General features: G+C 39.9%; 1 long non-coding RNA gene across 4 annotated transcripts in view; it reads left to right on the top strand.

Moving 5' to 3' along the window:
• LOC135414705 (uncharacterized) overlaps nucleotides 1–23,341 on the top strand; it is a 42,048-nt gene that overhangs the window by 10,362 nt on the left and 8,345 nt on the right. Inside the window, exon 1 of one of the 4 annotated variants that reach the window (XR_010430790.1) lies at nucleotides 19,364–19,448. The exons of the other annotated variants lie outside the window; for them this stretch is intronic. This is a non-coding gene — a long non-coding RNA (uncharacterized LOC135414705). Of the gene's footprint in view, nucleotides 1–19,363; nucleotides 19,449–23,341 lie in introns of those variants that run through there. 4 annotated transcript variants of the gene reach the window in all.

Below are 23,341 nucleotides of genomic sequence, written 5' to 3' on the forward strand. Positions count from 1 at the left end.
TTCCTCTCCTCTCCTCTCCTCTCCTCTCCTCTCCTCTCCTCTCCTCTCCTCTCCTCTCCTCTCCTCTCCTCTCCTCTCCGAACCTCTCCGAACCTCTCCGAACCTCTCCGAACCTCTCCTCTCCTCTCCGAACCTCTCCTCTCCTCTCCTCTCCTCTCCTCTCCTCTCCTCTCCTCTCCTCTCCTCTCCTCTCCTCTCCTCTCCTCTCCTCTCCTCTCCTCTCCTCTCCTCTCCTCTCCTCTCCTCTCCTCTCCTCTCCTCTCCTCTCCTCTCCTCTCCTCTCCTCTCCTCTCCTCTCCGAACCTCTCCGAACCTCTCCGAACCTCTCCGAACCTCTCCGAACCTCTCCGAACCTCTCCGAACCTCTCCTCTCCTCTCCGAACCTCTCCTCTCCGAACCTCTCCTCTCCGAACCTCTCCTCTCCTCTCCGAACCTCTCCTCTCCGAACCTCTCCTCTCCGAACCTCTCCTCTCCTCTCCGAACCTCTCCTCTCCTCTCCTCTCCTCTCCTCTCCTCTCCTCTCCTCTCCTCTCCTCTCCTCTCCTCTCCTCTCCTCTCCTCTCCTCTCCTCTCCTCTCCTCTCCTCTCCTCTCCTCTCCTCTCCTCTCCTCTCCTCTCCTCTCCTCTCCTCTCCTCTCCTCTCCTCTCCTCTCCTCTCCTCTCCTCTCCTCTCCTCTCCTCTCCTCTCCTCTCCTCTCCTCTCCTCTCCTCTCCTCTCCTCTCCTCTCCTCTCCTCTCCTCTCCTCTCCTCTCCTCTCCTCTCCTCTCCTCTCCTCTCCTCTCCTCTCCTCTCCTCTCCTCTCCTCTCCTCTCCTCTCCTCTCCTCTCCTCTCCTCTCCTCTCCTCTCCTCTCCTCTCCTCTCCTCTCCTCTCCTCTCCTCTCCTCTCCTCTCCTCTCCTCTCCTCTCCTCTCCTCTCCTCTCCTCTCCTCTCCTCTCCTCTCCTCTCCTCTCCTCTCCTCTCCTCTCCTCTCCTCTCCTCTCCTCTCCTCTCCTCTCCTCTCCTCTCCTCTCCTCTCCTCTCCTCTCCTCTCCTCTCCTCTCCTCTCCTCTCCTCTCCTCTCCTCTCCTCTCCTCTCCTCTCCTCTCCTCTCCTCTCCTCTCCTCTCCTCTCCTCTCCTCTCCTCTCCTCTCCTCTCCTCTCCTCTCCTCTCCTCTCCTCTCCTCTCCTCTCCTCTCCTCTCCTCTCCTCTCCTCTCCTCTCCTCTCCTCTCCTCTCCGAACCTCTCCGAACCTCTCCGAACCTCTCCGAACCTCTCCTCTCCTCTCCTCTCCTCTCCTCTCCTCTCCTCTCCTCTCCTCTCCGAACCTCTCCTCTCCGAACCTCTCCTCTCCGAACCTCTCCTCTCCGAACCTCTCCTCTCCGAACCTCTCCTCTCCTCTCCTCTCCTCTCCTCTCCTCTCCTCTCCTCTCCTCTCCTCTCCTCTCCTCTCCTCTCCTCTCCTCTCCTCTCCTCTCCTCTCCTCTCCTCTCCTCTCCTCTCCTCTCCTCTCCTCTCCTCTCCTCTCCTCTCCTCTCCTCTCCTCTCCTCTCCTCTCCTCTCCTCTCCTCTCCTCTCCTCTCCTCTCCTCTCCTCTCCTCTCCTCTCCTCTCCTCTCCTCTCCTCTCCTCTCCTCTCCTCTCCTCTCCTCTCCTCTCCTCTCCTCTCCTCTCCTCTCCTCTCCTCTCCTCTCCTCTCCTCTCCTCTCCTCTCCTCTCCTCTCCTCTCCTCTCCTCTCCTCTCCTCTCCTCTCTCTCCTCTCCTCTCCTCTCCTCTCCTCTCCTCTCCTCTCCTCTCCTCTCCTCTCCTCTCCTCTCCTCTCCTCTCCTCTCCTCTCCTCTCCTCTCCTCTCCGAACCTCTCCGAACCTCTCCGAACCTCTCCGAACCTCTCCGAACCTCTCCGAACCTCTCCGAACCTCTCCGAACCTCTCCTCTCCTCTCCGAACCTCTCCTCTCCGAACCTCTCCTCTCCGAACCTCTCCTCTCCTCTCCGAACCTCTCCTCTCCGAACCTCTCCTCTCCGAACCTCTCCTCTCCTCTCCTCTCCTCTCCTCTCCTCTCCTCTCCTCTCCTCTCCTCTCCTCTCCTCTCCTCTCCTCTCCTCTCCTCTCCTCTCCTCTCCTCTCCTCTCCTCTCCGAACCTCTCCGAACCTCTCCGAACCTCTCCGAACCTCTCCGAACCTCTCCTCTCCTCTCCTCTCCTCTCCTCTCCTCTCCTCTCCTCTCCTCTCCTCTCCTCTCCTCTCCTCTCCTCTCCTCTCCTCTCCTCTCCTCTCCTCTCCTCTCCTCTCCTCTCCTCTCCTCTCCTCTCCTCTCCTCTCCTCTCCTCTCCTCTCCTCTCCTCTCCTCTCCTCTCCTCTCCTCTCCTCTCCTCTCCTCTCCTCTCCTCTCCTCTCCTCTCCTCTCCTCTCCTCTCCGAACCTCTCCGAACCTCTCCGAACCTCTCCGAACCTCTCCGAACCTCTCCTCTCCTCTCCTCTCCTCTCCGAACCTCTCCGAACCTCTCCGAACCTCTCCTCTCCTCTCCGAACCTCTCCTCTCCTCTCCGAACCTCTCCTCTCCCTCTCCCTCTCCCTCTCCCTCTCCCTCTCCCTCTCCCTCTCCCTCTCCCTCTCCCTCTCCCTCTCCCTCTCCCTCTCCCTCTCCCTCTCCCTCTTCCCTATCCCAAGGAACCATGACTCCAGTAGCTGACAGAGTTGTAGCCTTAGCTGTTATTTATGTGAACAATCTACTACTAGTAGTCACAGTGGAGTACTTTGGCACTCTGCCAAGGCTGTGTATATGTTTGTGTTTTGGTATGTATCTTCTTTCCTTTCAGTAGTATCAGTGTATCTGTTTATGCAACTGAAACAGGTATACAACTGTACTGCATTTAACTTAATTGTAATACTGAAATGAAAGAAAAGATGCAACAAAATCAGCAATATTTTGAAAAAATAATTTTTTTTTTCACGGTTGTGCTTGTCCAGATGTGGAACTTATCAGTGATGCAAAAGCAATATAACATCACTTTCACAGCCCTAAGCTTGCTTCAGGGACATAGTATATCTATCACAAAGTCTAATGCTATACAGTACAGTCATAACATTTATAGCAAGAAAGCTATATTATCTGTGCCTAGGACAGTGTTGCTAGTTGTCTGCTTATTAATCTGGTTATAATGGCATCTGGTTATAATGGCATGTTAATGATGTTGTACTGCTTCCAATGTTGAAGCTGGATTGGTAGCTGAGGGATCTCACCAGTTCTCTGGACTGTGTTGGAAAGAAATAGTTGCAAGCTGAGTAATGTGACTGGTGACAGACAGAGAGAAATTGGGGGAGTACAATTGCATCCACTGTATTACCTGTGCCTTATTCAACTTGTGCTGAGTGAATAACTACTACTGTAAAGGGCCTAGAAATCATGTCCATCTGAAGCTGAACTGGGTCCACCAACTTTAGATCTTGGATTCAGTATGATTGCAAGGAAGAACCCAGCTGCAACATTTAGACCTATGTCTGTGCTATCATCTTAGAGAGTTCATAGGTTATAAATAGTGTCTGCTCTGTTTCTGATCAAAAGAGCTTCATTTTCAAATTAAGGAGAAAAATAATCTAGACAACTTAGACAATTCTAACACCTAGAATTGGTGTGGTCAAACTATGGAGGTGGTGGATTTTGAGAGTCAGGAGTTAAACCAAGACAACCTCTCAATCCAACTGTTTTTGTTCTTCTGTTACCAGCATAACATGCTGCCCCGTACATTCTTTTTCTTATTTGTATCTGGTTCTTCTCCCTCCCACTCACAAGCTGCATTTCTTAAAAATAGAAACAGGATTCTCAGCCCGAGTTTAGTGATATTTTAGAGGAAATGAATGGCAAGTTCGTTGGGCCAAACAGTCCTTGCTGTGACTGTTTCCTACTATGGATTTAGGCAATGACTAACTCTCCCTCTTTTCATTATGTTTGGGGTTTTCTATATACGAGAGGAGGCATTATGGGGAGTAGTAACTTCAGAGGAGGCCTGAGGGAAGAGGTAGCTGAGTTTTGTAGCTGATTGTATTTGCTTGCAGTTTTGTTCAGGTGATATTTTTAAGGATCTACATGGAGAAAATAAGATAACTCCCCCAATAAAAAAATAAAAGCCTGGATGTTCAGAGGGTCTACGGGTACCTAGCTATCCTAAGACTGGAGGCTGTGCTTCAATCTCTGTTCATTAAAACTGGGATGCTGGGCAAGTTTGCGCAGCAAGTTGTGCATGGGGTTGCTTCCCAAATTCTATTGTAAAGCCCTAATACTTAGGCAGTGGCAGCTGGAGGCTTTGCAGTCTTCTACAGTAGGGGAGAAGGGGGTCAGCCTGCCTCATGGAGTGCTGTAGGACTGAATGTGCGGCAGAACATTGCTGAACATCACCCTAGAAAACAGATAGCTGCTTCCAACTAGGAGTTCTGGGATCTGTTGTTGCTCTCTCTGTATTAGAGAAAGAGATATTCAGCCACTGGGCCGCCACCATTAGCTGTTCAATACAAATATTGTGTTGAGTTCAGTCTGTCTCCCAGAAAAAGGAAATTAGTTTCAGGAGTCTGAGCTTGGCAGTGGGACACAGGCACATCAGGCCAAAAGTCCTTGGAAGGTGCAGTGTGTATAAAGCCTCAAATACGTTCTGACTTGTCCACTTTAGTTATGACTTCTAAGCCCTTCGGTCGCTTCAATTGTGAGATTATCTCATACCTCAAACAAGCAGCAGTACATTTAAAGAACTGAGAATGTTAAGTATTATTATTATGAAAGCAGAAAAAACAAGCTCTGACTGAAAAGAGGAAGTGACAACAGACATTTTTGTGTCTCTTCGACTAGATAAAATATCACTGCCAATGTAATTTTGTTTGCAGAACATATGTATTTAATGAATTACTTTGCTTTGCTAGCCAGAATATAATATGGGAAAAGGATGATTATATGCTATTTCAAAAATAAATGTATAAAATACTTGTGAGTTCTTTTGACTGTCACTTCATATTACTAAAAAGCTGACTGCTCTCTTCATGTACTATACCAATGATGTCATCCTTATTCACTCTTCTATAAAAGCAGCGACACCAAATTCTCTTATTTACTCAGTCTTGTGCTTTTCAAAGAGCTCTTCATAGTTTGGCTAGACTTCAGCTACGTATTTCTTAGGAGCAATCTCTTGTATTGAAAATAAATAATCATCCAGTGACTGGTGATGAAAATCTGTGAGCCAGCAGACTGCTGCCTTCCATATGGTCAGGACAGCCTCTGTTTCTCTGTTGAAGGTGGCCACAGATCCACTTATCCTATGGATTCAGCCTTTAATTTGAACCTTTCAGATGAGTAAACTGAGGTGCATTTCTGATATCTGACAGTGTCATCCCAGCTTCACTGGCAATAACTCATTTTTGCAGCATTATATTACAAGATTAGTACTGGTATATAAAACCTCCTCACAATTCAATATAACAGGGTTATGATTGCTTCTGTGGAAACAAATCCAGCTCATTTTAAGAGCTGTCGTTGGATCAGAGGTGTGGGAGGAAGAAAATTTTCAATCTCAGGAAATAAACGTATCCCAAACTTTTTGTTCCCAGACCCCTTGTCTCAATTTTACTGCTTGACTTGTTCACACAGCTGAAAAATTTACAAAGAAAGATTATCTCAAAAATGCTTAACAAAGCATGTCTGGTGAGGATTACACTGTAGATCTACTACACACTATGTACAGCCGAGCATCAGAACACTCCCTCTCTATGAACAGTAGATCTCACATCACAGGAATGACTCTCTAAAACCCTAAACCAGTAAAGAAAAACATCACTGCTCTGAGTGCTTAAAAAACCTGAATTGAACCAGAGCTGAAAATTTCTGAAATATCTTTAGAAGTAATTGAAACAGAATGTTAGAAGAATAATTGTATTTTTCTATCCACAAGCAAGTCAGAAATTTTTCTCTAAAAATATTTATGCAGTCCTCCTAACTTCAGAGGATCAAATCCGTGAATTGTAGGGCTTTCCCCCAGTTACCTGCAAACTGGGAGAAAAATGTGACAAAGTGTGGTGTCAGAAAGCAATTCTTCTTCTCTTGTGAATCCTTGTAGTTCCATCAACTCTTCCAACTGAATTATACAAGTGGAGAATCTTGATCTAAATGTCTTAAGCCAGCCTTACCAAAGTGATACTCCTGGTGTTCTCAATGCTTTTTAGACTGCTAAGTAAGACATTCACTTTTAGATTAATAGTCTCTTTTACAAAAGCTGGGCTTGGAGCTTCATGGCTGCTGCTGAGCTGCTGTAACCTGTACTATTTGCATCTCTCTTAATAATAATAATTCTCACAGTAATAGAAACCTATTAATATTCTCAAAATATTTTTTCCTTTTCCATAGCCATTTCTTCTTACCTTATATTTCATATAAAGTTAATATGAGGTTATGAATGAAATTTTCTCATGTGTTGTAAGCAATGCTTTGAGTAAGTTCTGGAAAAAAGCTACATCATCTTGTTTCCCAGCGTCTCTAGCCTCTTTTTAAAATCGACTGTGTTTTGTGACCAGGAGATATCAAGTCCTGGATCACTTTTTTTTTTCTTTTCTTCCTATTGAGTCCTCAAAAACTCTACCAAGCTCACTTTCTTATGCCCTTAGTTGCATAATGATAATACACAGGTTGGAACCATATTCCTGTGTCCATTTCAGGCAGAGAGCTGGGTCATTCTCTGCATTAAAATTCTGTATTGTAATCCATTTCTTCCAAGTTGCCTTTGAGGTTGAGCAGCAGTGTAAGTTGGAAGCCAGACTGCCTTTACAATAACATGTTTGTTCAGCTGGAAATAGATTGTTCAAATCAAAGCCAACACAGTTCAAGCCTTGAATATATATACCTATTAGCAGTCGTATGAATATGCTATTCATAATATTTTTATCTGTTTCTTCTCTGGCATTGTCTTTTTTTCTGCTGCAAACCGATTGTATAAATTAACCTATATTTTTTGATGCTTTTTAGAAATACTACAAATAAGATGTCATTAGAATTCATGTATGTCAAAATGCACACACATGACAGCAGGAATGCCAGTTTGATACTAGTTTTAGTTTATTTTTTAAAACCTGCTTAGACAATGTCCTGAGGGCAGTATATAGCAAAATACACATTATTTTGCTAAAATAATGAATATCTGAATTAAGACACTGAAAGACCACTGGCTTTTCCTGATTCAAGAAAGATTTTGTAAACCAGAATTAATAATTTATAAGAGGAGATCCATTAAATTTTTTCTGCTGTGTACTGTATTCATCTATGAACAGCCCGTGAATTCAGTTGGATTTAGTAATTATTTAAAATTGTTTTCAGAGTGAAGGCTTTAGGAAACTGTGGAAGAACACAGACAGACCTTGCCTGGTTACTTAAAAGTAATAAGTAAATAATTTTGTTTAAACCACATGTCATTGCATCTGTTTTCTCACTGGTTAGGTGTGATTCCTGTGTCAGTTTCCTAAGAAAAGTCTTACAGGCATCTGTAATAGTACTAATGAGTACTTTTACTAATGAAGTAAAAGAAATATCTAGCATATAAGATTAATTTCTCAAATCTTAAATTCTAAATAATTTTATATTAATTGTTGGTTTTGCAAAATGGCAAACATTATCAGTTTTGATTTTTTTTACAAGGACATAGTAGGAAAGAAAATGTATCAGGAAAGGATTTGAGCTTTTTAACTTTCTGATAAAGCATGTTGGTTTTGCTAGTTTAAACCAGAAGTGATAGAGGATTTCTAAGATTCCTAGTGAAATGCCCACAGTTTTATTATCCCCTTTGGGCTTTGCATTGCTATTTTGTCTCATCATAAGTCAGATAAAGCTCATGAGAGGAAAGAGCCATCACGGATTCACCAAGGGCAAACTGTGCTTGACAAACTTGATCCCCCTCTATGGCAAAGTGATCTGCTCGGTTGATGTGGGGTATGCAGTGGGTATTGTCTACTTGGCTTTCTCCAAGGCTTTTGATACACTTTCCCACAGCCTCCTTCTGGAATAACTGATTTGTGATGGTCTGGACAAAGGGGTCTGTGCAGTGCGTGGGGACCTGGCTGACAGATGCCACCCAGAGGGGAGTGGTAAACAGATTGCTTTGAAACTAGCACCCTGTCATAAGTGTGATCTCCCAGGGATGTATATTGGGACCAGCACTGTTTAATACCTTCGTAAGTGATCTGGATGATGGGTTTAAGTGTACTCTGATTAAATTTGCCAGTGATACCAAACTGAGTAGGGAAGTGAACATTTCAGAAGGGAGAGCCACCCTGCAGGAAGACCTGGATAGACTGGAAGATTGGGTGAACAAGAACCATATGAAGTTCAATAAGAACAAATGTAACGTCTTGCACCTGGGTAAACATAATCCAGGTGTGCAACACAGGCTGGGGAGCAGCTCTGTGGAAAGGACCTGGGCATCCTGGTGGACAGCAAACTCAGTAAGAGTGAACAAGGTGCTGCTTCGGCAAAGAAAGTCGATGGGATGCTTGGCTGCATCAACAAAGGCATCATCAGCAGAGGTAAAGAAGTCATTATCCTATTCTACTCAGCTCTTTTCAAACCATACCTGGAATACTGTGTTCAGTTTTGATCCCCACTATACCAAAGAGATGTGAACAGGCTTGATAGGGCTAAGAGAAGGGCCACAAAGATGACCAAAGGACTGAGAATCCTGTCCGCCACGTGAGGAAAGGCTGAGAGAACTGTGGTTTTTCAACCTTGAGAAAAGAAAGTTTAGGGGACACCTTATCACCACGTTCCAGTATTTAAAGGGTGGAAGATGGAGACTTCCTTTTTACAAGGAGTCACATGGAAAATATGAGAGGAAATGTGTACAAGTTATGCCTGGAGACATTCCTATTAGACACAAGAGGAACATTTTTCAAAATGAGAACAATCAGCCCTTGGAATAATATCCCCAGGGAAGTGATGGATTCCTCAGCATTGGACACTTTCAAGATTCAGTTGGACAGGGTACTGGGCCTGGGTACTGGGCCTGCTAGAAAGATTGGACCAGATGATCCTTGAGGTCTCCTTCCAACCTGGATACTCTATGATTCTGTGATTCAGAAAGAGAGAATCACCAATGAGACTATATTTTTCCCTCATTAACTACTAATTATAACACATTTCTCAAGTTTTTAAGCAGAACTTCCTACAGTGGAAGTGTAGTGGCTTGCTGTATTTCTAATTATTTATTCCTTTGTTAGCTGTCAAATTCATTCCCCAGCTGCAAATTAAGTTATTAGAGTTATAACAGGAAAGCATTTTTAAATAAACTAGACAAATTACAATTTAATAACATTTATTGAGGGAATCTGAAGGAGTTTTAATAAAGACGGGTGCCCTATTCACAACTCCAATGTTTAAGAAAAAGATGAACCACAGACAGAATGTGATTCTACATCATGTCTCTTCTCTAAACTGCTACAGCTTAGATCTCCGAGTTTGGTTTACATGTAGCAGTATTTTCCTGGTTTCTTGAGCACTCTCAGCATACATAAAAGACTTAAGTGGACATTGGAAAGGAAGAAAAGGAAGCTTAATAGTATAATTCTGTCATTTGAATAAGGTCAATTCCTTGCTTTAGAGCCTTCTTACTTCATTTATGTGGGATAGCTGTTGGCTAGTGGACACAAGTAATTCTTTGGGATCAATAAATGCTTCTTCCACATAGTTTAGTGCTCTAATCAAACTCCAGAGTCGTGTTCATTCTTACTGTCCTTCAGTCTGACCAGTGTTTGTTTCTTGCCTGTATAGTCACAAAGCTATGAGTGTCTAGAGAGTGAGGGCACCTCACAGAAGCCTATGTCCCTGTGGCTAAGGAAACACATGAAATAACAGATGTTGACTATTTGAATGTTTCAAGTGTTTCCAAGTTTTCAACAGTTTAAATGGGCTCAAAATTCCACATGATGGGTCCTGCAGGGGTTTAACAAAACAATCAAGCTTCTCTACTTCTTTTTTTATTCCTTTCAAAGCGCAACAGATGAGGTTTCTTTAATTTCATCTTTCAGTATGTATGCTGAATAGAAAATTTTGTTATCACATTGTCAAATCTTATTATTTAGGAGTGTGAAAGAAACAAGAAAAATCTGTTGCATTTACCTGCTAATGAGCCAGAACATGGGGAAAACTGGAACTGTTAGGGGCTTTGGCTGCTGAAACATGAAGAGTCACTAGTCTAGAATGGGCTGTTGACCTTACTTTTGCTGGCAAAATTTTTTTAAAATTAAATGACATTTTACTTTCACTTAGAGGGATAGCATATATGATGGTGTATCAGGGGTTAATTATGCTGATACTTTTGGTCTGTGTTTGGCCCAGCCACCTGTAAGAGTTTATATTTTCCCTGCCAAATTCACTGATAAAACAGGAACTTCGTCCTTGGAGAGAGAGCTTCTTGTATAAACTGTATTAATTGGTGTTCTGTGATTGGCTCATCTCTGTCAAGGACATTTGAAGGAGAAACCGAAGAGGAGAGGATGAAGTAACGACCCTAGACTCAATTAGAAAAGACCCCCCGGGTGCAGTGCGCAGGCACGGGGAAAGCCACGCATGCGCGGAAGAGATATCACATAACCAAGGGGGTGGGACTGACAACCTCTGGCGGGGCAGTGCTGGCCACACCTGCCCAGGTAGATGTAATCAGTTAATTGTATAAAAGCAGATAGCTCTTTCTTGGAGGGAAGCAAGCTTCACATCAAGGACAAAGTTGCCTTTTGGCGGGGACGCCTGCCAATTTGTGAGGCTACTGATGCTCCAGGAATGCAGCTTCTGCTGTGGGTAATTGTGGGCATTCTGGGGCGGTAAGATCACTTTATAAGCAACAGCTGGGTGACTGGGGAAGTCGTACTGAGGGCTTATTTCTCGCCTCCTTTCTCTCTTTTGGGTTTGTTCACTTTGTTGGCCACCTCTTGGTAATAAATATTAGTTTTGTTGAGCTTTTAATGGTGTCATGGTTTCAGCTTCAGTATGTTACGAACTCTCCCTATTACAGATGGTCTTACTGCAAATAGTGAGGTTATTGTAGATAGTAATTTTGTCTTGGAAAACAGTCTATCAGTCTTTTGGGAGCTGACTGAATATCTGACCCTCTAGAGTCTTGGAGGGGTTTTGTAAATTACTTTCGTTGGTTTAATGCAAAAATTTGGACCTCTGGGCTCAATATATCAGAGATATATCTCTAAATATAAACAGAAAAAAACTATGCTGACTAAAATATTTGTGGTGGATCTGGAAGTACAGTAGCGCAATTTGCGGAAACTAGCCTGATTGTCAGGAAGTTCATATATGAACACAGTGATTGAGCTCAGGAAGTAGTTGTCTAGCAAAACTGACAAGAGCAAAGGAAGTTTTAAAATGAACCAGCAAACAGGTAAGAGTTATTTTATAGTAATGACAGAGCTTTTGAATTGTGATGATTTTTGCATCCTGTAGGATTGTTTTTTGTTCAAAAAGAGTTAAAGCTAAGACATAGGGAAGAACAAAGGCAAAACCAGAGCAAACAGCAACCAAAACCTCTGGTAAGACATAAAAAGCCTTTTCCTACAGAAATATACTTCACTTGTGATATATCAAACGGGTACAGAGAAACTGCCTAAAGTAGCAGAGGTAGGTCTGCTTAGGTCACCTTCAAATCAGCAGCATGTGCATAAACTGTTTTCCTCTTCTTCCTCTAATATTTAGTTCTTTCCAAAAAAGGGTTGTTTTTTAAGAAGCCTTTATTATTGCATAAAGATACTTATGGACTTCTGGAGAAAAGACCAGTACTGACTCAGATCAAATGGGATCTGCAGGTGGGAAAATTTCAGTGAAAGCACGTTACCAGCAAGGTAGGGTAAGCAATGAGGTAAGTACAGACATCGAGTAAGTACAGACAAGTATTGGCAGGGGTAAACTTGTAGGGCTCAGGAAGACAGTAACATACAGATACCATCTTGCATCTGCCTAGTGAAGGAGTTGTACCAGCCAGCTCAGGTGCAGAAATGGAAGTAAACTTCTATAAACTGGTAACATGTAGAAAAAAAATTGATGATGTAATGGAGGTTCTAAGCCTTGCACTGAGAAAGAGTAATCCTCATTACAAATTGAATTTTAATGCTTTATATTTGTTGAATACTTGCTGGTGTCTTTTTAATCACAAAGCAAACCATGGTGCATTTAAGGAAGTAATTGCAAAGGGACAAACTAATTAAATAGTTCATGTTTACTACTCTGACAACAATTATTAATTGCAACTAAGTCTTCACTATATCAACCATAGTGATAAACTTTATATCCTTAGAGCTTCCATACATCCCGACTCCTGGGAGCAGTTGTTTTTTGCAGTCCCAACTTTCAGTAGGTCTTACACTGGTAAACCATAATTTGCTCATATTTTATGTAGTCTGAATCCCTGAATTTGGAATTTGGCAGCCCTCAGCACATATTTTCAAGTTTTTCTGTGTTTGACAATTAATTAGTTTAAAACATCCTTGATTTAATTAAAGCTATTGCTGCTTCTGGGATAGTTGCATTGTGAAGATTGCCTTTCCCAGCAATGTAGCAGAAAATATTCTAGACTAGAGAAAATTTTGGATTTCTTACAATGCATCTTTCTGGATGAATATTTATTTTACGAGTAAGGTTAGAAACATGATTGAGTGAATAGGCTCAAAACAAATAAAAAATCAGATGCCCTTTATTTTGATCTAAAAAGATCAGAGACTGATCAGTGCCTTACCCATGGGTTCTGCTTCAAATAATGTATTGATGAGAATGGAATAAATCTCTACAACCACATCTATTTGAATGAGTACCAAAGTGGTGAGACTCCAAGTGTCTAGCAGAGAAGATGCCATGAGCTTCTTTCTTTGTAACTCTTACAGAATTCTTGCTCAGCTGATGCTTTGGAAAGCCAGAACTATCCCAAAGTACTCAACCTTTCTGTAACCATGTTTGAAGTTGAAGATCAGGTGCTGAAAAGAAAGAGACAAGTTTTGGCTTCTGAGTTGTGGAAAACATTCAAATACCAAACAAAAACAAATCTCTGGTTTGTAAACACTGGGGAATAGTTGTGACAAGGAAGAAAAAGCCATGTGTTATGTGTTGCTCCTCTTGTCTCCAGGAACCTCAGTGCTTTTGCTTGAAGTATGTATCTACCTTGCTGTCTGCTTCTCATTACTTAGCTCAGTGATATATATTCATGAAGTGTAGATGTGTGTTAAGTGTCATGAAAGCTAGTAGTAGCAACTCTAATCATAATTCAGTGCACAAATTCAGCCCTAAATATTGTTGTTGCAGAGCCGTCATTACACTTCTTGAAAGCACGTTTTTTATATGCTCATGAGAAAACTATCTATAGCTGGTAAGTAATTAACTTGAGCATTCTTAAAATGAGAAACCAAACTATGTGAAATCTCTCCAGTGGTAGAAGAAACTATCTTTAGTAACATAAATGTTTCATTTTCCTACATGTCTCTTCTCTCAGGAACAGAAATGCGGAGAATCCTGTCTGGAAAAGGAATGCAATCACAGTGTAAATGTAGTGCCAACATATTCAGTGTCATGGATTTAAAGGATTGTACACCAGTGGTAATACATTCCTTTTCAATCATATTGGAACAGTTCTGTAGCTCTAACCTTGCAACTTGGCACTGAAAAGCATGATGGTGCTGCCCATACTGTAAAGTCCCATCTTCTACATGAGACTTGCAAAGTGCTTAATTAAAAAAAACAAAACCAAACCCACCAAAACCCCCCACAAATTAATCAAAAAAACCTCACCCGAATTCATTTGTGAAACACATTTGCTGTTAATGTAATTAAAAGTGCTATAGATTTGTTTTTTCCATTAAGATGATCTTTTGATCTCTTCTGCTGGACTTCTGCCTTTCAATCAAGACATATTAAATCATGATTTTAGTTAATAAAAAGACTTTGAACTTTCAGAGTCCCTAGGCATTTTTCCGTCTGTAGCCTAGAAGAGATGCCAAATTTTAAAAGGAATTTAAATTTTTTGACCTGTCACTCATGGCAAATTGCTGGAACTATAAATCAAGGAGATTTATTTTTGCACAAGTAATGGAGATACAGAAAGCAACTTTTCTTGTTTTAGAAATCTTTATATAGCACAGACATTTTCTCACTATATTGGTAGTGATGGGGTGGAAGATGAATGAAATAATGTTGGATAAATGACTCTGATGTTATCTGACTACTAGTACCATTATCTCTCCTGGAGCTGTCAGAAATATTCCATTATATAAGACAGATAGTGCTCTAGTCACTGTCTAGAAGATTGGAATACAACGATTATACTGGCTAAAACTAACCTCTAGTTTCCTATATAGGAAGCCACTATTTCAAGACATTTACTTAAAATATGTTATTTCTGGCAATTGTTATTTTCATAGTGAAATGTATTACTGATCAAAAAATAAATTTTAAATCCCCATGATGAGAACACTGAGGTTTTAAATTGTAGAAAATATATGTGTGTGTATATATATATATACACACATATATATATATGTGGATCCATATATCTTCAACTTAGTAATGTTGAAAATTAACTTGAAATTAAAATACTTCTTTGATGTATGGATTGAAACCAGCACAACATTTAGTTGGAAGCAGACATTATTTAGCTTTGGCTACAGTGTTTGTGCACATTGGAGTTCCAACTTGCAGTTCAGCTATGCTTTCAGGAATGCACACTCTTTTGTCCATACGTCTTTTCTGTACTTGGCTGCAAATGTATATGACATTACACTTGTATGATCAGCTAGTGAGATTTTATTATTCTCGTCAAGGCTACACAGATTCTAGGCCACGTGACTAGATCTTTTATGTGGTAGGCATTAGAGACATGTTGCTAGTTTTTGTTTAATAAAGCAGTATTTTGCAGTGGACAGAGTTTAACTATTAAAGGTAGCTTTAGGTAGTATAAGATGGGCTGAAATGAGCAATGAGTTTCCTCTGAGTTCATTCTAACTTGCATGTTTGTATTTAAATCACAGCAGTCTAGGAAATTATAAAAATACTTAGATAATGTATTTGTAAATTCCTGACCGAGCCACAAATGTTTGCCTCTCTAAAGGAATCTGTGAGACCAGATATTTCTCATGTGTTTTGGTATGACTTTTATGAAGATTTAGGTAAAATTGGCATTTGAATAACACCCTGTCCTTATCTTAAAACAAATGTTTACACAGATATACCACTGACTTAACTTTACATTTGACTCAAGTGGCTCAAGGAGATGTAATGACAAACTGACTGCTCGCATGAAAGCCCTGGAAAAAAATTTTTTGATGCTGGATCACCAGAGTTACTGTCTTCCCATCCTAGACCCAGGCAAATTATCAGTATTATACAGTGTAGCAGTTATAAATAAAGATGACTTTGATACTCAGAAAGATGTATTTATGGAAACCACTCTGTGCAGCCTTTGGGTCCATAGCCATATATCCGCTCACAGACAGGATGAACAAGGGTCATTGCAGAGGTATCCCAGCCACCATGCCAATGAACCTCATGCTGTTTCATTGCACTGCTTCCATCTCAGATGAGAAGAAAGTAGTTATTGTGGTGTAGGACCCTATGCACAATAATAATGATTTTCAGTTTTTCTTTTTTTTTTCTCTTTGCCAGCTCATAGTGTGGAATTAGTGCCTTTGCACTGCTGAACTGCAAAAATTCTTCTGCTCCCACAGACAAAGCAAAGCAATGAATGGGTTACCATTAATTAACCTTCTAATGTGAATAATATGACTCAGGATTCCTTTTTAAGTGGTCGTTTACTTCTCTCAGAGTGTAGATGAGAAGTTGTGCACCCAAAGAAATCAGTATGGTGATTTGACGTACAAATTGTTACAGCATCACAACATCTTTTTTATTTTTGGTACTACAAACCTAGATGGTTTAACTCAAGTTACATGTTACAGGCATTGTAATTCACCGTGAATAACAACCATTGATTGTTGAGTCCATTTTCCTTCTCATCTGCAATTAATGAACTATCTTGATTTTTGATGGGATGTTTGATGCTATTTGTACTTTGTTCATTAAGTAAAGCAAGATCTTTAGTGCTTGGGTAGTCTAAGAAAAAAACAATTTCAGTGTGTAAACTGTATGTAAATTGTTTTTCAACAGAAGACTGACACTCTTCAATCCACAGCCTAATCAGAAGGAAACAGGAAATCATTAATTTCACAATTTCAAGATCGTCTTTCATTGTTATACTGATTTCTTCAGCTTTTCAGACTTACTTGTCGTTTTATGGAATCATAGTAATTGCACAAATAGTCATAAATCACAAATAATGGCCCTACAGAAAGGGAGACTGGAAGTTGTCTCTTTCATGTGTGAGCCAAGATATTTATAGCTGGCCTCTGTCCAGCTGCAGAACAGAACACACAAGCAAGACAGAAGTGGCTGCAGGCTTTTAAGACCATCAGCACATTCAACTTATGCATCGTTAGAGAGCAATTCCTTCACCAGTGATTTAAGAGTGATTATTATTATAGCTTGTTATTATTTGAATACCTGACTGGAGACAGACAGTATAAGTTAGTTATTATCTAAATAAAGAACTATTTAAACAGTATGGTTTTGCTACTTTTTGCTGGTCACATTGGTGAATGCAATGTAAACGACTTTTTCTTTAATGAATAATTAATAAATAATTCATGGTACTGAAAACCTTTTAAATGGATGAGAGAGAGGGAAACCCTGTGGTGGAAAATGTACTGTCTGTTCCGGAGACCCAGGGTTCAGAACATATGAGAAAAGGAAACAGAAACATGTGCCCTAGGCCTCATACATAGAAGAAGAAATACACAGCAGTAAAAGAGACTTCAATTTGTTTGGGACTATAGCTTAATTTTTCTTCTCACATTTATATATAGAACAAGGACAATTTACATATCCAAGAAGCAGAGTCTGAAGCTGTAGAAGGATGAGACAGAGGAAGTATCACAGCTTCCTTGTGATACCACACAAGAGCAACTTTTTTTAAAAATCATATTTCAGAAAATTGTTGAACTAAACCAAAACTTAGAGCTGTGACTACCATGACAGAAGACCACTGAATCACAGAAATCACCAGACTTCAAGAAGTCAGTTAGTCCAAACCCACATCCTAACTCAGGATCAGCTGTACCTGCGTTATTTATGAAAAATGTTCATTTAATGCATTCTTACAGACAATGAGTGATGTAAACTCCACAGCTTCCCAGGACATTGCACTCCAGAGATTTTACTGCCACTGGGAAATTCTGCAAATTAAACTCGGTGTTTCTATTCCTATACGACACTGAGGCAAAATATTAATTATTTCTCTGGAGCACTTCTTTACATGTTTTGTGATTGTTAGCACATCTTTCCTCAGTTTTCTGTAGAATTAAACAAGCTTAAGTCCTTAAAGCTCTCTTCACAGCCTTGCCATAACCAGCTGCTGTGATCAAGATGTATGAAATGTAGTGGTTGACTGGTCCCCAAGCAGATGCAAGGTAATTGGGCTCTTTTTTGAACTCTGGACAATGCTAGGGATGCTTCTGGCTCCTCAGGGTGACACAAAGATGAAGAAAAAGCCCAGAGCTGAAGAGAAGAGCTTAAAAGGGAAGGAAATAAAGTCCTTTTTTTTTTTTTGATGAGCGCTGGTTTCCCCTTTCTCTTTGTCTAGCAGGGTAAATAGCTTCAGTCTCTTTAACTACTGCTTGTTGTCAGTACTGTGTTTTCTCAGACTTCTGGTAGTGTGTTTCATGCCTGAAGAAATCAGTATTCCCTCATGGAGTTTTAAACTAAATAGCAAGAGAAAGAAAATAAGTGAGCAAATGCACAGAAGTGTAATCCATCTGAAGCTACAATTCCATGAAACTGGAAGAGTAATTCAGGGGCATGTGATGCTGTGCTTATCCTCTTCTGTTGTTCTTTAGGCATTGTGCCTTAGCTACTTATCCCTGTCAGAGACAGGACTGTGGTCTGTGTAGACCCTTGGAGTATATTTCATACCAAGGTAACTATGCAAATTTAATTTTCCCTTCACTAATCAGAACATGGTGGACTCCAGTCATGACTCTTCGTCTTATTTCTGTACTGCATTTCACCTGGAGTTAAAATCGAGATGTTGTCTGCAAAGTTTAGGGAAAATTGTACCTTTGGCATAGTGTAGATGGCTTTTCTTTTGCCTGAATGAATCATTTGCCCATATCATATTAGAGTTAGACTTCATTAAGAAATAGTTTGGCCTTTGACCTATTCTTCAGAACGTGGTGTTTCATATATTCCTTTCTTATTTCCCCTTTGACTAATTCTGGGTCTAAATATTTATTCATAACAGATAAATATATCCCAATACATATGCTTAGCAGTTCTTTCTACTGTCTGTTTTTAAGAAGGTTTTATCAGGACCTTACAATAAAGTTACTTAGAATAAGTGATCCATCAATCTCACCATAACAGAATTATCTCTATGAGTCTGACAATACAACCCTGAAAGACTCAGTTGTGTGATTTGACTGGGGAATTAATACAGATGCTTTCTCTCACTTTATGTGAAAGAGGGATTTGTGCTTTCTGGTGCTTTGCCTTGAGCTCTCACTCAAAAATGAAGCAACAGATTCACTGTCTGCAGGAGGTGAGGGGTGCTGGTGCCTCCTACTCCTGCCCAAAGGGAGTCTAAGGGATGGAGAGCTGCAGTTCTACAGCAGCTTTATAAGCATTTATAAGCATTTTAACAACTTTGCTTTGAAACTCTGATGTTCAACTGCAAAGACATTTGGTTCAGGGCTCACTTGAAATCAGTTCTCGGTCTGCTTGAAAATTTGACAAGCTTCAACTGAGCAATGGTCCTTGACTGTGGTTCAGATACCTACGGAAATTTTGAAAACTGAGTCGTTTCAGCAGTTTTCAGGCTTAAAGTGGGTCTCCTGTAGATATGTCAGGTGTTTAGTGACTGCTATAACAGAGATATTAAAATAATAGTAAGTCCTTTACAGAAGTTCTGATCTGCTCTCACCTGAAGAGGACATCCAATGAACTGAAAAGTTTACTCTCTTTTGAATTAACTTTTAGTTTTTATCACATCCTTTTAATTCTTTTTTAATAGAAAAGAAGTGATAAGCATGTTTTCTTAAATTTCAGGGGATAAAAGTCCATACTTAGATTCTTTTTTAAGTCTTCTGTCAGCTTTTTTCTCCAACCCATGTCTAACAGCTTCAAAAGGACAGAGTAACTTGCATCCCTGACAATCTGTTGGTCTATACTCACTTATGTATGAGGCTGACTCAAACTCACCAAGAATCACATGGAGTTTTATAGCCTTTGTAACCAACATCAATAAATTAAATTGGCTAGAACAAATAAGGTGACAAAGGGTAATGATGAGTGGCAGAAGAAATGAAAATCCTACAATTTAAGGACTGATAAAATCCTTGGTGACCATCAGTTACAGTAAGTGTATTTTCAAGGAGATATTTTATAATTTCAGGCTTTTTATTAGCGGGCTCAATTTTACCATCTTGTTCAAAGGATAACAGGGCATGATGACCTTTTATTTGAATAAACTGCTTCAGCCCTTCTGACTTTTGCTAGCGCAAAAGTCTGATGCAGAAAAATGCGGCTGTACAGACACATGCATACTCTTTTGACTTGTATTTAACATTTTAATTTTGTTTCTCAGGGGGAGGGGGAGAAAGCCTAATTTGTCTTTTAACTGTATTGCTCTGATAGCACTCTCACTGGCTGCTGTTCAAAATCAATATTAACAGTCGAAGGATTTTATTTGCTTGAGGAAATTGAGAGGAACCGCAATAGCTTTTCCAGAACAGCTCTCCATGTGGGTACTCAGAACCACTGTTCGCTTCCCTGTGTAGATAAGCTCTGAGTCAAATACACGTGTATTTTGCTGCCTCCTTACAAAGTCCAAGGAAGTTAGCAGAAGTCTCAAAGAAGTAAGTTTTCTGTGTAATTTATGCACTATGCACAATTTATTACTGTTTGCATAGTTCTCAGAAAGTCGGTATCCTGGATCTGAAATAACTCCTTTAGCTGAGTAGGGAAGGCTGGAGATGGAAGGCTCTTTCACCCTGCAGTTTAGCCCACACAAAGTGTTTGTTTGCCCTCTTGCTTTTGCCCACCCTACCTCCTTTCCCTCCCCTGGCCTTGTGAGAGGCAGAAGATGAATAACCCCTTGCACACCCTAAAGGAGGTAGTTAAGGTTTCCACCTCAGGGGCTCCTTAAGGTTAAATGAGAGATGAACCGTTCCAAATTTCAAGAGGAGATGAGCCTTTCTTATAAAGCAAAACTGACTCAGTAAAATTATATGAGTGTTTTCAATCCAATTTTAGATATATTGCTTAGCTTCAGTATAATCAGACCCAGTTATAGCAACTCCTCATTTATAGCAATTACAGCAGAAAAAAATCCTTTAGTTCGGTAGTAATCGCCTCTGTGAGAATTAACATACCACACAAGACCAATGCTGAAGACAGTAATCCTGTTTGTCTTGCCTTTCCCAGTAAATGCTATATTTAATATCTAAATACATGATCTTACTCTTTCAACATTTAAATGGAGTTCTGAATATTAAATTGTCTCCCTAAAAATATTGTAAAAGTATGATCAAGTCAAATTTGATCTGTCTTTGTAATGTTGATTTGGCAAATGTCAAGCCCATTATTTGGAACAGCTTTCCAAAATAACAAGCATTCCTTCAGATCTCAGGAGTTTGCTGTACTGAGGCTAGCTGGTTTTTAGTTTCTTGACAACTTTCTGTGTGGTGACTCATCTGATTTTTAATAGATATTGCATAACAGTGGTTTTCATTGTGCTTGTTTTGTTTTCCACCATATGGAGTTTCTCAATAAGAATATACTTTAGAAGAAGGAGCTGATGTAAATGCACTGTTCCTTTACAATTCTTTGTTTCTGGAAAGGTGAACAAAGACAAGTTATTATTCATATGCAGAATGAATAACAGGTTAAGGGCAATGGAACTGTCAGCACTTAATTTTGTATGCTTTTTTGTGGGAGATTTTGGTACTTGTGAGTATTTCAAAGAACACAAAATCCAGTTAATTCCAACTATCATTAGGCTAAAAATAGCACGAGAGACATAAACAAAACAAAGTTCTCTCTTACATCATGTACATAAATAAATAGACCTCTCAGTATTGGACATTACTGAAAACAGCGAAAGGGGTTTTCAGGCTGGAAGAACAGATGATTGCACTGTAAATACACACTAGATGAATTTTCCTTAAAAGTGATTTGAATTTTGCACAATTTTCTTTTGTAGGGTATTGGGGATCTACAAAGCTGATTAAGTGTGCTTTCTCCCACATCTACCTTTGCACAGCTCAGTGGCAGCTTGCCCCTCCAGCTTCTGATCCACTTTTAGTCCTTGCTCAACGCCATAATATTTTTTAGCTCCAGCCTTCATCAAGCTTCTCTTTTGTTATTTTGTCCATGGATAATCTTGCTTGAAACCCTACATTTTATCTCAAACTGGGTGGCAGATGACCTTCTTTTGAAAGCTTTAGTTATCTCAATAATAAAGACAACTTACTTTATGAATTGGAGAAAAGCTGCTGGCCGCTGTTTGGCTGCATTCTAGAGCTGAACTGATGAATTGATTAAAGCACAGAAATTTCAAATACCTCTTCTTACCTCTTTCTCTCTCTAACCTAAACACTGCCTGAAGTCTTTGAGTTACTATGTCCTCTTGAAAAACGTGGATTCACAACTCATGGAAATAATGTTTTGTTCTTTTTAGAAAATGTGAACTTGCTTCAGAATTTGATCTATAACTAAAAATATTCTAAATAAGACTGTTTAATATTTGATTTACAGAAATCTTTAGCAAAATTGCAACTATGAACCCATGATTTTTTAGGAGGAAACAAATGCAATTATATTTATGGATTAATTCATTAGATGATTCAGCTGTTCCACTTTTGAAAGTACAGGACAGTGAACTGAGATCATGAAAGCAAAACTAAACAATCTTTCATTTAAATAAAAGTAATTAGCTTTAGCTCAAGTGAAAAGAAAAAGACTATTTTAAAGAAAATTAACAACATACTCAAAAGTTCTTGTTCTGTTCTAAGAACAGGTGCAGAGTAGGTATATCATATTCATCAGCTTTATTAGAGTGCAACACCGTAAGGCTCAAGTTTATAATGCCATAATTAATTAACTACATATTTTCCATTGGCTTTACCTTTGGCATCTTAATATGAGTTTTCATAACCCTTTATTCTCCTCATTGTCATCTGACCTAAGCTTTCACTACCCATGAGAAAAACTAGGGATTTGTGTTTGGTCTCAGCTTCAGCAAAGCTCATTAAAGTGTAAAGCTTGAGCTTGTTTTATTATGGATTTTCTCTTGTTTTCCCCTTTGTTAAATGCAATAAACCTGAAAACAGGTGCGTTGGCTCAGTTGGCATATTTTCTGCTTGCTCTCAAATGGTTCTTAGCAAAGATGCATAGCATAATGCTACACTATCTCTTATCTAAGAGTGTGGTTTGAGTTTTCTAATATCCCAATAAAATTGCCAGCAGATAGAGTTCTAGCTATTCAAAGCAAGCAAAATTTTACTTTTCCATGCAAAGACAATTTCCTAGCTTTGCCCCAGAGTAAGACTGAAGTCAAGGATGCAATTTGAAGTTGGCCTAAGTCCAGCAAAGCCTCTGTACAAATTCTACTGTGCTATGAACACCTCAGCCTCCACTAATATAGACTGAAAAACAGCTGTGTAAATTATGTCCTCTGTTTGTAATGACCATTCTTTGGAATTCTCAGCTAAAGTGGTATGCAGGTACAGAAATTCTGATATCCATCTTCTCTACCAAGGCTTATACCGTAAGCTTAGAAAAAGAGGAAAAAAGGTTTAAGGAATCACAAAACTTCTGTTAACTCATGCCATTACTTAGCTTCCGGGGTTAAAGCCTTAGCAATCCACAGAACAGGTTAAAATGGGGTTTATTTCCACTGCAAATGGCAGGTTTAAATTTTTATTTATTAGCAAAAATAAAAGTGTCCAGTTTTCTGGTAATTAAATAGTTTGATACATTGAGACATTGCCTATAAATAACATCCTACAATAATTATGTCATTACCGTAGATGTGATATCACTGTAATATGACTCGGTGTGGTAGAGTTTATGTGTTTCTACTACGGACCCCTGATATTTTACATTTAAATTAATATAAAACAGTAAAAATATAAAATGCAAAAATATAACAAAATAATAGCAACAACAAAGGTAAAGTCTGAGGATCTACCATTTCTAATTTGAATGAAGACAAACGTAAACTCTGTAGAATAAAAAAAGAATGTCAT

This window comes from Pseudopipra pipra, chromosome 1 (genome assembly GCF_036250125.1).
Source record: "Pseudopipra pipra isolate bDixPip1 chromosome 1, bDixPip1.hap1, whole genome shotgun sequence".
Lineage (NCBI taxonomy): Eukaryota > Metazoa > Chordata > Aves > Passeriformes > Pipridae > Pseudopipra > Pseudopipra pipra.